Source organism: Schistocerca serialis, chromosome 7 (genome assembly GCF_023864345.2).
Source record: "Schistocerca serialis cubense isolate TAMUIC-IGC-003099 chromosome 7, iqSchSeri2.2, whole genome shotgun sequence".
In the NCBI taxonomy this organism is placed as follows: domain Eukaryota; kingdom Metazoa; phylum Arthropoda; class Insecta; order Orthoptera; family Acrididae; genus Schistocerca; species Schistocerca serialis.
Genome location: NC_064644.1, coordinates 336,850,396 through 336,863,461, shown reverse-complemented (window position 1 = coordinate 336,863,461; position 13,066 = coordinate 336,850,396). Strand labels below are relative to the sequence as shown.

At 45.6% G+C, this 13,066-nt stretch overlaps 1 protein-coding gene across 1 annotated transcript in view; it reads left to right on the top strand.

The window, feature by feature from the left end:
* Window positions 1–13,066, top strand: part of LOC126412536 (nose resistant to fluoxetine protein 6-like) — a 331,497-nt gene that overhangs the window by 118,783 nt on the left and 199,648 nt on the right. The window lies entirely within an intron of this gene.

Here is a 13,066-nt window from a genome sequence, read left to right as displayed (position 1 = left end):
TAGTTTTAAGCATCACCTTGAAAAAAATCCGGCTCTGACCTTGGAACTTAATGACACTGTTAAGCTCTTCTCCACACATTCACCGTTCAACACGACATAGTTTCCCCAGCGATGGATAATTTGGAGGACGCCTTCATTATAGAAGTCTTTATTCTGGATTATCCACGTTGAAAATCACCTTGTCGTCATTCTAGAAATGTCTGCCATGTAACTGTTTCATCCAAGGGAAGACAGAGAAGTAGCTGGGTGACATAACAGGATAATTCGGGGCGTGGCATGATTTGATAGCCCTAAGAAGCAACTGGTTTGGCTGAGTCCAATGCAGAATGAGCTAGGGTGTTGTCGTGGAGAAAAAACCACCCTTCGGGTAGCTTCCCAGAACTCTTCGTCTCCACATCTTCCCCTAACCTCGTCAGGAGATTTCGGCAATATGCTCATGTGACGGTCTTCCCTCTTACGAACATTGTCTGTTAGCGCCATACCATGTACGTCCCAATAAAAGGCTAACAACGCGACCGCGCCTACTCGTCATCATCCACTTTCAAATGGTTCAAATGGCTCTGAGCACTATGGGACTTAACATCTATGGTCATCAGTCCCCTAGAACTCAGAACTACTTAAACCTAACTAACCTAAGGACAGCACACAACACCCAGCCATCACGAGGCAGAGAAAACCTCAGACCCCCCCGGACATCATCGACTTTGTCCGGATTTACAGTGAGGTGACAAAAGTCATCGGATGGCGATATGCACATACACAGATGATGGTAGTATCAAATACACAAGGTACACTGATGAACCAAAACATAATGACCACCTGCTTAATAGCTTCTTTGTTCGTCTTAGTAACGAAATACATCACTGATACTGCGTAACAGGAATTCGACAGTTGTCGCTAGATTTGTGGAGGTATACGGCATTAGATGTCTACGCACAGATCATGTAACTCGCTTAAATAACGGGCCGCTGATTTGCGTACGCGGTGATGGCGCCTGATAGCGACGCGGATAGGTTCCATAGGGTTGGCATCAGGCGGATTTGGTCACCGAGACATCAGTTTGAGTTCACTATAATGTTCCTCAAACCGCTGTAGTACGGTTCTGGCTCCGAGACACGGACATTTATACTGCTGAAAGATGACATCGCTGTCGGGGAAGACATCAATCATGAAGGAATGCAGGTGGTGCGAAGCTGTCAGCGTGTCTTCGATTACTGCCATAGGGCCCATGCAAGCTCATGGGAATGTCTCCCGTAGCGTAATACTGCAGCCACCAGCCTGCGTTCATGGGGCGCTGCAGATTTCGAGCGTCTTTCACCTCGATGACGGCCCTTGTTGATACGACTATCGACCTAGTGTTCCAAAAATGTGATTCACCCGAAGAGCCGACATGTTTCCATTGATCCACGGTCGTGTCCCGATTGTCCCGTGTCCACTGTAGTCGTAATTGAAAACGTCGTTGGGTGGACATGTCAACACGTAGGGCTAGTCTGCTGCGTAGGTCAACGTTCAACAATGTAACGGTGTGCTCCGAAACACTTGTGCATGCACCAGCATTATGCTCTGTCGGCAGAGAAGCTACAGATCAGCAACTAGCACTTTACACAGGAGAAAAGCCTCCAAACCCCAAGTTCTGTGAAGAGTCGTAGACGTCTAGCCGTTTAGCGCCTAGTTAAATCTTCACTATCCTTCCACCTCTATCCATGTATGCTCACGACAGTAGAAAGTGAAAATTTGACCAGCTTCACCGTTTTCGAGATACTCGTTCACAGGCTCTGCTTAAACATTATACCCTTCGTCAAAATCGCTTATCCCAATGTAATCCACATTTGCAGCCCATATCTTTGCTAGGGTGATCCCGCGCCCGTGTCTGTGTCTGCTCGTTGCCGCGTCATGTACCCGCAACGCCACAAGGCGGCATCCAACGCCGCGGTGGGCAGTGGTCATAATGTTTTGGCTGATCAGTGTATAAAAGAGCAATGCACTGATGGAGCTGTCATTTGTGCTCAGGTGATTCATGTGAAAAGGTTTCCCATGTGATTATGGGCACACGACGGGAATTAAAAGAATGGTTCAAATGGCTCTGAGCACTATGGAACCTACCATCTGAGGTCATCAGTCCCCTAGACTTAGAACTACTTAAACCTAACTAACCTAAGGACATCACACACATTCACGCCCGAGGCAGGATTCGAACCTGCGACCGTAGCAGTCACGCGGTTCGGTACTGAAGCGCCGAGAACCGCTCGACCACCGCTGCCGGCGGGAATTAACAGACTTTGAACGAGGAATGGTAGTTTGAGCTATATGCATGGTTCAAAATGGTTCAAATGGCTCTGAGTACTATGGGACTTAACATCTCTGGTCATCAGTCCCCTAGAACTTAGAACTACTTAAACCTGACTAACCTAAGGACATCACACACATCCATGCCCGAGGCAGGATTCGAACCTGCGACCGTAGCGGTCGTGCGGTTCCAGACTGAAGCGCCTAGAACCGCACGGCCACACCGGCCGGCCTAGATGCACGGAACATTCCATTTCGGAATTTCACGATACCGAGATCCACAGCGTCAAGAGAGTGCGGAGAGTACCAAATTTCAGGCATTATCCCTCACCACGGACAAAGCAGTACCCGACAGCCTTCACTTAACGACCGAGAGCAGCGACGTGTGCGTAGAGTTGTCCGTTTAAATAGACAAGCAACACTGCACAAAGTAACCGCAGACATTAATGTCGTACCTGTTAAGACAGTGCGGCAAAATTTGGCGTTAATGGGCTGTGACAGCAGAAAACGGACGCGAGTGCCTTTGCTGACCTCATGACGACGCCTGCAGTGTCTCTCGTAAACATATCGGTTGGACCCTAGACGACTGGAAAACAATGACCTAGTCAAATGAGTCCCGATTTCAGTTGATAATACACTCCTGGAAATGGAAAAAAGAACACATTGACACCGGTGTGTCAGACCCACCATACTTTCTCCGGACACTGCGAGAGGGCTGTACAAGCAATGATCACACGCACGGCACAGCGGACACACCAGGAACCGCGGTGTTGGCCGTCGAATGGCGCTAGCTGCGCAGCATTTGTGCACCGCCGCCGTCAGTGTCAGCCAGTTTGCCGTGGCATACGGAGCTCCATCGCAGTCTTTAACACTGGTAGCATGCCGCGACAGCGTGGACGTGAACCGTATCTGCAGTTGACGGACTTTGAGCGAGGGCGTATAGTGGGCATGCGGGAGGCCGGGTGGACGTACCGCCGAATTGCTCAACACGTGGGGCGTGAGGTCTCCACAGTACATCGATGTTGTCGCCAGTGCTCGGCGGAAGGTGCACGTGCCCGTAGACCTGGGACCGGACCGCAGCGACGCACGGATGCACGCCAAGACCGTAGGATCCTACGCAGTGCCGTAGGGGACCGCACCGCCACTTCCCAGCAAATTAGGGACACTGTTGCTCCTGGGGTATCGGCGAGGACCATTCGCAACCGTCTCCATGAAGCTGGGCTACGGTCCCGCACACCGATAGGCCGTCTTCCGCTCACGCCCCAACATCGTGCAGCCCGCCTCTAGTGGTGTCGCGACAGGCGTGAATGGAGGGACGAATGGAGACGTGTCGTCTTCAGCGATGAGAGTCGCTTCTGCCTTGGTGCCAATGATGGTCGTATGCGTGTTTGGCGCCGTGCAGGTGAGCGCCACAATCAGGACTGCATACGACCGAGGCACACAGGGCCAACACCCGGCATCATGGTGTGGGGAGCGATCTCCTACAATGGCCGTACACCACTGGTGATCGTCGAGGGGACACTGAATAGTGCACGGTACATCCAAACCGTCATCGAACCCATCGTTCTACCATTCCTAGACCGGCAAGGGAACTTGCTGTTCCAACAGGACAATGCACGTCCGCATGTATCCCGTGCCACCCAACGTGCTCTAGAAGGTGTAAGTCAACTACCCTGGCCAGCAAGATCTCCGGATCTGTCCCCCATTGAGCATGTTTGGGACTGGATGAAGCGTCGTCTCACGCGGTCTGCACGTCCAGCACGAACGCTGGTCCAACTGAGGCGCCAGGTGGAAATGGCATGGCAAGCCGTTCCACAGGACTACATCCAGCATCTCTACGATCGTCTCCATGGGAGAATAGCAGCCTGCATTGCTGCGAAAGGTGGATATACACTGTACTAGTGCCGACATTGTGCATGCTCTGTTGCCTGTGTCTATGTGCCTGTGGTTCTGTCAGTGTGATCATGTGATGCATCTGACCCCAGGAATGTGTAATAAAGTTTCCCCTTCCTGGGACAATGAATTCACGGTGTTCTTATTTCAATTTCCAGGAGTGTAGTTGATGGTAAGGTTCGAGTGTGGCGCAGACTCTATTAAACGATGGTCCCAAGTTGTCTTATTGACACTGTACAGGCTGGTGGTGGTTCCATAATGGTGCGGGCTGTGGTTACATGGAATGGACTGCGTCCTCTGGTCCAACTGGGCCGATCATTTACTGTAAACGGTTATGTTCGGCTACTTGGGGACCATTTGCCGCCTTACATGGACTTCTGTTCCGAAGCACCGATAGAGTTTTGATGGATGACATTTCGCTATGTCGCCGGGCTACAGTTGTTCTCGACTGCTTTGAAGAAAATTCTGGATATATTCGGGCGAAGCATTTGGCCACACAGATCGCCCGATATGAATGGATATAATCGAGAGGTCAGTTCGTGTGCACAATCCTGCACCCGCAGCACGTTCGCAATTATGGATGGCTGTACAGGCAGGCTCAACATTTCTGCAGGAGGCTTCCGACGACTTGTTGAGTCCACGCTGTGTAAAGAAGGTCCGACACAATATTAGGAGGTATCCCATGACTTTTATCACCTCAGTGTACGGTATGTACAGGGCCTGGCCAGAAATGAAAGTAACAGAAGTGGGAGCTCCAGGTGGCAAATCGTTTATACAAAAACAGCGTTTTTGGTGCGGGTTGGAAGAGGCATGAGTCATTTATTTTAACGTAGTTTTCTGGCAGCGGCTGGCGCAGCTGGAAAAGTATAGAACGCTAATCCGGTGGTCGTGGGGTCGAGTTCCTATGTAGAATATACTCCTTTGTTATTCAGTTCTTACTTACGTACACTGCGAGTAAACCGAAATAATACCCAACATATTGTATTTGTTAACATTTTCGTAAACGAAAGGAAAGGCATGGGAGAATTTGAGATTGCAAATAAATTTCCAGGAAGGGAGTATACGATGTACACAAGAACTCCGTACTTGAAGTTACATGCTTTCATTATTTTACTGTCGATGATTCACACGCCTTGGGCTGAAATACGCCGTAAAACCAGCGAAAGCAGTAATTTTCTCGCTATCTTGCACACGTTATTACGTTTTTACAATTTCATGTTCGTTTTGAAGTTCCTATACACAAACTTGGTTTACAACCGTAGAAGGTTCGCTCTCATTGAAGAGTTTGGCAGAAAACCACGCGTAACACATCATTTCGCCAAATATTGGCGAGGTTAGATGGTGATGTGTAATGAATGTGTTTTGATGCAGTGTTCTCGGGAAGTGATTTATTTTCCTCTCTCGATAAGGCAAGAGTAGTTTTGAAGCCTTTTGATCGAATTCTTTACCTGGTGACAAAACCAAACATCGCTGAGATGCACTAGCGGAATGCATTTGCCGAGAATCACTGCACGATGGCACTCATTCTACATATTTAAGTCTCTTTATATAATTGTGGATTGTTTGTCCTCCCCACAAGTCAGTTAACAGATGAAATTTGTTTTCCTGTACAGAGGGCTTCATCACACCAGTCAAAAAATTTTTGTACAAGGCTGTTGTAAGTTTGCCAGATTTTGATGAGGTAGACAATCTTTTTTTTTCGCCTACTCATCCACCTTATGAATGTTCAATCCAAAAGAGCACCGGGAGCATATTGTTCGCGTGGAGTTGCCGAGGGTTGCTCGAAGATCAAAATGACAATTACGGACTACGAATTCCTGTACGATTTTATTACTGTCCGTTCTTGGAAAGATATTTGTAGTCGTCAATGACGCTTCAAGTACAATCATTTCTTGAAAAAAAAATTGCGATCCCAAATTTTCTTTTGCCTTTTCTTTTCGTGTCTTTCATGAAAACCACAATAAATGCAGTATACTGAGCATTATTTCCTTTTATTTGCGGTGTAAGTAAAGGAAAAATTGAAAATTTTTTTAAAAAAATTAGTTCCCGCAGAGGAACTCTAGACCACGACCCTGGCTCATCGCTCTGAAATCTTTGCACTGCGCCAGTAGCTACCTGAATACAAACTTAACGTAAACTGCTGATGCCTCGGCCGACCCGCGCCAAAATGCTGTTTTTAGGGTTCCGTGCCTCATTCAGCACAAGTGGAACCGTTATAGGATCACTTTGTTGTCCCTCTCTCTGTCTGTCTGAGCCGGTCAGTGTGGCCGAGCGGTTCTAGGCGCTTCAGTCTGGAACCGCACGACCGCTACGGTCGCAGGTTCGAATCCTGCCTCGGGCATGGATGTGTGTGGTGTCCTTATGTTAGTTAGGTTTAAGTAGCTCTAAGTTCTAGTGGACTGATAACCTCAGATGTTAAGTGCTCAGAGCCATTTGAACCACTTGTCTGTGCGACTGTTCAAAACCCTTTTTCTCAGGAACGATTAGACGTATCAGGCTGAAAAACTAAGGTCTATGGCTTCTTAAAAAAACCTGAACTCCGCTCCAACAGGCCTTGAAGGCCCAACGGTACCGACCGGGCGCCTTGTCAACCTCAGCCCACAGGCGTCACTGGATGCGGGTATGGAGGGGCATGTGATCGGCACATCGGTCTCCCTGCCGTTGTCAGTTTTTGTGACCGGAAACGCTACTTCCCAATCAGGTAGCTCCTCAATTGTTCTCTCAAGGGCTGAGTGCACACTGTTTGCCAACAGCGCTCGGCAGACCGGATGGTTACACATCGATGTACTAGCCCAGCCCGACAGCACTTAACTTCGGGGATCTGACGGGAACCGGTTCTATGGCTCCTTGGCGGCATAATAATCATCAGCTTCTACGTCATGCAATCAAAAGATTCGGACATTTATGTCACATATTTTGACACTCACAAACTCACTCATCAAAACGTATATGGTACTTTCCATGTATAAAAAATCATGAAATTCGGCTCGAAGCATGGTTTGACTGTATAAGTAAAGGAAAAAAAATCCGAAAATTGTGAATCTATGATTGCATCGCACGAAAAGTATTTTTTTGTCGGTGTTATCTTACTACTTGACTTGGGTAGTTCGTGCAGTTGTGTTGACGATAATACTGTGATGGTGTAATGGTCAGCATAGCTGCTTAGTTTGCGAGAAGACCAGGGTTCGAGCTACGGCCGCCGCACAAATTTTAATTCACATCTTCAGCTTCCAACGTTATCGCAGATAAATTAGAGACTTAAACGTCTCATGGAAAATTGTATTTAAGATGTTATCTTACTGTTTGTCCGTTCGCCTGTTAAAACCACTTTCTCTGAGGAATAGGTAGATGTATGAAGTTAATATTTATGTCACATGCTAAGGTATATAGTCATTTAATGGTGTATAAATGTAAAGGAGACACGCTCATCAAAACCTGGAGGGTAGTACCCGTTGACCTGTAGTCATGACATTTAGCAAGAAGCAAGGTTTCACAGTACAACTAAAGGAGAAATTTGGTAATTGTTAATGTGCAATTACCACTTTTCACAGGAACTGTAGACGTATCAAGTTGAAATTTATATCACATACTGCGATCTGTAGTCCATCGGTCGTGTAAGAATTTTGAGCATTCAAGTCAATGCAATCAAAACATATGGCCATTTGTCACATTTTGACGCTCGCAAACTCACTCGTTAAAACCTATAGGGTGCTTCCCCTTGTCGTAGGTATTTCAAATGGCTCCAAGCACTATGGGACTTAACATCTGAGGTCATCAGTCTCGTAGACTTAGAACTAGTTAAACCTAACTAACCTAAGGACATCACACACATAATTGCCCGAGGCAGGAATTGAACCTGCGACCACAACAGCAGCTGCACGGTTACGGACTGAAGCGCCTAGAACCGCTCGGCCACAGCAGCCGGCCCTTGTCGTAGAATCATGAAATTTGGTAAGAAGGAAGGTGTCACAATAGAAGTAAAGGAAAATTAATTTAGTATATAACATGAAACAATTTTTTATTTTTCATTTGTTATCCGACTTCGAACTTGAAATTAAAACGTTCTCGAAAGTCTTGGAATCCGTAGGACCGATGTCTTACCAGTATGAATGTCGTTAATAGACAAAAATCGTCGAAATCGTTGATACCCGGAATGGATGAACTATACATATATATATTTTATTTATTTATTTATCGTGTGGCATACATCGCTATTCTTTTACACTTTATATACAATTTAATTACAAATTGAGATCCAGACGTTGAATATAACTGATAGCCTCCTCTGCTGCAGATAGGAAGTCGATGAAGGTTCCCTTATACTTCTACTATGTGCTGGACTGTTTGTTTTTCAGCAACGCAGTAGCAATTCGGAGTTGGCATCTTTCTCCATTCGCAGAGGGCGTCAGCACTTCTTCCACGGCCAGTGCGTATGCGGTTTAAAGTCGTCCACACTTTGCGTGACTGATTGAAGTCGGGCGGCTTCTCATTTATGATGAAGCTTTGGCATGTTTGGTGGGCAGTGTTCTCGTCATCTCTTTAGCAGTGAATAGTGGTAGTCTTCTTGATTTAAGTCTTCTGCTCCAGGTCAGCTGTATCATTGTATATGGGCGGCTGAGGGTCATTAATTACGTTGTTGTATCCTTTGAGGAGAGCATTTTTCCGCTGCATCTCTGGTGGTGGTATTTGGCTCAGGATTGGCAGCCACACGGTAGGGGTAGATTTTATCGTGCCGCGGATGATGCACATGGTGATATGGCATCTAGCCCAACTTATTCCTTCTATGTTAATTTGGCAAATCTTGATGATAGGTCCAAGGGATCTTGTTCGTGGGCTCTGAGAAGGGCCTTTTCTATAGTCAGACATGTTGGTATATCTCGCATCAGTGATAGTCGATGTACAATTAGGCAGGAGGTCAACGATCAAGATAGAGGATTGTCTGGCTGCCTCGAAGTGACTGTTCTTTAGCACCAACCAGGGGACACGTGTAGCTTAGGTATTCTGCGGACATGAACAGTCGTTGTCTCCGTACATATACATAATTAAGTTTATACGGAACACTAAGTTCGCAAGTTCTACTAGTACCTGACCAAGTTTTTTTCTAAAACTTGGGCCACCTGGGGCTCCCGATTCCGTCATTTGCGTTTCTGGCCAAGCCCTGCGTGTATCATAAATTTGGGCATCTCGGTGATAAGTAGGCGCGGTCACCTGGCCTTGGCGTTGGCAATGACAAGAATCCAGTGTAATGGGTGACAGCATATTTTCTTCGTCTCTATAAGGGCCAAAACTCTTATTACATGGTAGAATCCACATGTTTCCACCGCTCGATTTGGTCCTTTGTATAGGAGTCATAGTGACACACCCAGCACTCATCCAAGGTGATTAGGCAGCTAAAGAAATCAGCGGGATTGACCTGACGCAGCGACAACATTTCTACTTCTGCCTCGGTTTGGCGGACATTCCGAATGTATGTTAGTAGCCGCGCACCTCAGCGGTCGGCGAACTTCCCCGTGTTCAAAATGCCGGGCAAGAGGTTGAAAACACGCATGACTGATTTTCACTTTTTCCGCTACCGATCACGACAGCCGGTCTTCGTGCACCAGGGAATCCACTTCCCTTGCGATTTGGTTTCTTCTACTCCGTTCTACGTAATTCAGACGTGTCTGACCACACTGGAAGCGACTGCCCCAACTAATGACTGCATCATATGACGGTGCAGTGCTGCTGAATACATCTATCGACTCATCACGGATTGTTTGTAGCGTTCCTGCCCGTCAAATATCACAAAAAGTGATCTTATAGCTTGACATCATAACCTGATAGTGAACTGGTTTTATTTTCGTTTACGTTTGGTAGGTCCTAAGACATAGGTTGCTGCGTACGAAATAAAAATAGCATATCAAAATTGTTTTTAACGGTGGAAGAAGAGCGACACCTCTTTCCAGTCCGGAGTAAATAAGTGATATATTTTGAGGTTTGGCCGCGACGATCAGCGATGCGCAACGCTAGATTTTATGGCCGCGTGCTATACCGACCGATTTGTGGCTTGTGTTCCTCTCCCGTATGCTGTTTATGAAGTCAGTTATAATCACATTTTAAGTTAATATTGCGTTAAGAGTTATTTTGATTTCATTTCACTATATCCAAAGGCAGAGTTAGCTACATACTGTAAACGTAAATCTTTCTTGTGTACACTAACAGTTTCACTCACAAAACATTCAACAACTACTTCCGTTCACATATTGTCGAACAAATGGCGTATGTTCCAGCGAGCAATGAAACAGGAATGGGATTTTGCTGTTGATGAAACTAAAGTATTTTGTTTTCTGGATGTTTTATGCTTAGATAATTGCTTACTTATTTTACTGTTACATATTTGGGTTTTCTTGATGCAGGCATTGTATATGAGGTGAAATGCATATTTTTGTAACTGTTATTACAATTACTTATGTTATCTCTAAAAAATTGCACTGCCTTTTTTTCTGGACGGACGACGTTGATTCTGTGCAGTTACAACGTTTTGCTGCGAAACACTCTGGTTTTAAGAATCCGTTGTCCTTGGCGTTGGCAATGGCAAGAATCCAGTGTAATGGGTGACAGGATATTTTCTTCGTCTCTATAAGGGCAAAAAAACTCTGTTACATGGTAGAAAACTATTCTCTGTAACAAGGAACTTCTTGTCTACAGCAGTGAAATATTTGCGGACGGTTACATTTTGCAAAAGTGTCGCAATATTTTGAAAATCTCTCACAAAATCAACAATATTTAGGCTTACCTTCAAATAGCACCATTACGACACAAAGTCCTGTAAGAGACGGCCAACCATGTTGAAAATGAACAGTAGTATGCATAATGACTGGATTTGTCGCTCATCAACAAGCTATGCTTTTTTCATTAGCGACCAATCCAGCCTTTATGCAGTACTACTGTTCATTTACTTTTAAATGAAAATCATATGGAAAATAGGAATTACGATCAAGTTTCGTTGCTTTTTTTCTGACCACTGTCTTTCACTTTGTCTAACGCAGTATCGAAACATATTTGAGACATTATTTAAAAATGCTGGAAATGTTCGAGATATGTGTTCAGTTCTTTCATTACGTCGAATGTTCCATATTCCTTCTCTATTTCCAACCATAACGGATGTACCGAAAACACTCTTCGCTGCTCAACATTTACCAGTTACAAAACATCCCGTATTGCATTATCTTCGTCTGATGAAAAGACGTGTTCTGATCCATTCGTAGCACGACCGTCCCTCGTCTTTCCGATAGCGCCACTTCATTGTGAATCGCTCACGTCCCGCCCGCGCCACGTCGCTGAGTCGTTGTTTCCAGCCGTCCGCGCCACACCATTTATGTATGAACTGGGTCCACGAGTTTGCCCACACACGGAGCACTCTATCCTTCAGCACGACACAGCCATAGCACGTACGAGCACTGCGGTAACTGCAACAATCACAGGCCTTGGGTTCACTGTCGTCGGCCATGCTCCATACAGTCCCGACCATACCTTAAAGAACACCTTCGGGGACTTCATTTTGATACTGATGCAGCGGTGCAAGCAGAGGTGAGGTTATGGCATTATTCAGTGACAGTTTTAACAAACAGGTCTCTTGTAGAGGGACTATTTCGAGAAATAAATGTGCAGACATGAGAAATAAAGGTGTGGAATCTTAATAACGGTTGTTTTATTTAAAAAGCTTTAAGAGCTTTACATAAAAATTTCGGAGGCAATAGTTTTCAGCACACTCTTATACAACTTTATGCTGCCTCTTGTACTTCATCGCTGTCTAATTATCACCACTGGAAACAATAATTACTGGGATATTCTCATCAAGTTCTTATCTATTTCTCATAGCAGAGTCACCATGGTTCTTTATCGGTTGGCAGAAACATTCTGTCTAAAAAAATCGGCCACTATCCTTATTTACGACTTTAATTCAGCCCTTGTTACGAATATCAACAATTATTTTATATTCCACAAGAAATTTAAAATTATGGAAATCTCGCTTTGAAGTCACCCTTTCCAATAAAAAACTGATTCTGAATTACTTTCTTTTTCGAAACATAAATGTTTCCTTGTACTATTTTCCGTATACGGGTGCCTGTGCACAAGTTCTACACCTTACGTTTATTTAGAAACTGAAAGTATTCTTACGGAAAGCTTCTAGAACTGCCTGGATGGCGAGCGAGGTGGCTCAGTGGTTAGCACACAGGACTTGCATTCGGGAGAACGACGATTCCAAATCTCGTCCGGCCATCCTGATTCAGGTTTTCCTTGATTTCCCTAAATCGCTTCAGGAAAATGTCGGGATGGTTCCTTTGAGAGGGCATGACCGACTTCCTTCCCCATCCTCCCGTAACCCGATGGGACCGGTGATCTCGCTGTTTGTTCCCCTCCCCCCAACCAGCCGACTGCCTGGATATCGCCCTCGAAATTGCCACGTATATTCCTTCCGATTCTTCTCCTCCACATGCCATCAACCTTACACTTAGGCTGTCAATGTTTGCGTCACCCATTCATAACTGTTTGCGATCTTTGTGCGAGAGACAAAAAACAAAACGGTTTCCTAGCGTCTCCTGATATTATCGCTCTTTGCAATTTGAAATTATTACCGTCGGCCTAGATACAGGCTTTATCAAGTATCTATACTGCCAGAAAAAAATACAATACCCACAAACACTGACTTGAGTGGCACCAGGGTGTAATATGTGTATACTGAATGTGTGTGTAAATTCCTAAGGGACCAAACTGCTGACGTCATCGGTTCCTAGACTTACACACAACTTAAACTAACTTAGACTAACTTACGCTAAGAACAACACACACACCCATGCCCGAGGGGGGACTCGAACCTTCGGCAGGAGGGGCCGCGCAATGCGTG